The 753-nt window shown below is 40.8% G+C and overlaps 1 pseudogene across 1 annotated transcript; it reads left to right on the top strand.

Moving 5' to 3' along the window:
- Positions 1 to 93: 93 nt before the first annotated feature.
- Positions 94 to 513, top strand: LOC103254102 (annotated as a pseudogene). Its single transcript, XR_503933.1, has one exon. The product of XR_503933.1 is annotated as a 10 kDa heat shock protein, mitochondrial pseudogene (transcript).
- The last annotated feature ends 240 nt before the right edge of the window (positions 514 to 753 follow it).

The following is a 753-nucleotide window of genomic DNA, read 5'->3' on the forward strand; positions in this document are numbered from 1 at the left end:
GCAGTAATCAAAAAGACAACATGTAGATGAACCTTGAAAATATCACACTGGCTTGCAGGCCGCACGAGAGCCAGGAGCTAGCGGGCAGGGGCCATGGCAGGACAAGCATTTAGAAGGTTTCTTTGACTGAGTATTGGTTGAAAGGAGCACAACCGAAACTGTAACCAAGGGAGGCATTATGCTTCCAGAAAAATCTCAGGGAAAGGTATTGCAAGCGACAGTGGTGGCTGTTGGCTCGGGCACCAAAGGAAAGGGTGGAGAGATTCAACCAGTTAGTGTGAAAGTTGGAGATAAAGTTCTTCTCCCAGAGTATGGAGGCACCAAAGCAGTTCTAGGCGACAAGGATTATTTCTTATTTAGAGATAGTGACATTCTTGGAAAGTATGTGGACTGAAGCAAAATGCTATTGAAATGGCATCAACATGAAACTGCCCATTCCACTGAAGTTGTGAAATCTTTCATCATGTAAATAATTTTCATGTTTTTCTTTTATAATAAACTAAAGATATCTAAAAAAAAAAAAAAAAATCACACTGACTGAAATAAGCCAGACACAAAAGATCACATATTGTATGATTCTATTTATGTGAAATATCCAGAGTTGAGTTGGCATATTTATAGAGACAGAACACAGATTGTCAAGGCCTGGGAAGAGGAGGAAATGAGGAGTGGAGTATTTAAGGGGTACAGGGTTTAATTTGGGGGTATGAAAACGTCCTGGAACTAGCCAGTGGTGATGACTGCACAACACTA

The sequence above is a fragment of the Carlito syrichta genome, unplaced genomic scaffold (genome assembly GCF_000164805.1).
Source record: "Carlito syrichta isolate Samal-C Ts95f unplaced genomic scaffold, Tarsius_syrichta-2.0.1 Scaffold269892, whole genome shotgun sequence".
NCBI lineage: Eukaryota > Metazoa > Chordata > Mammalia > Primates > Tarsiidae > Carlito > Carlito syrichta.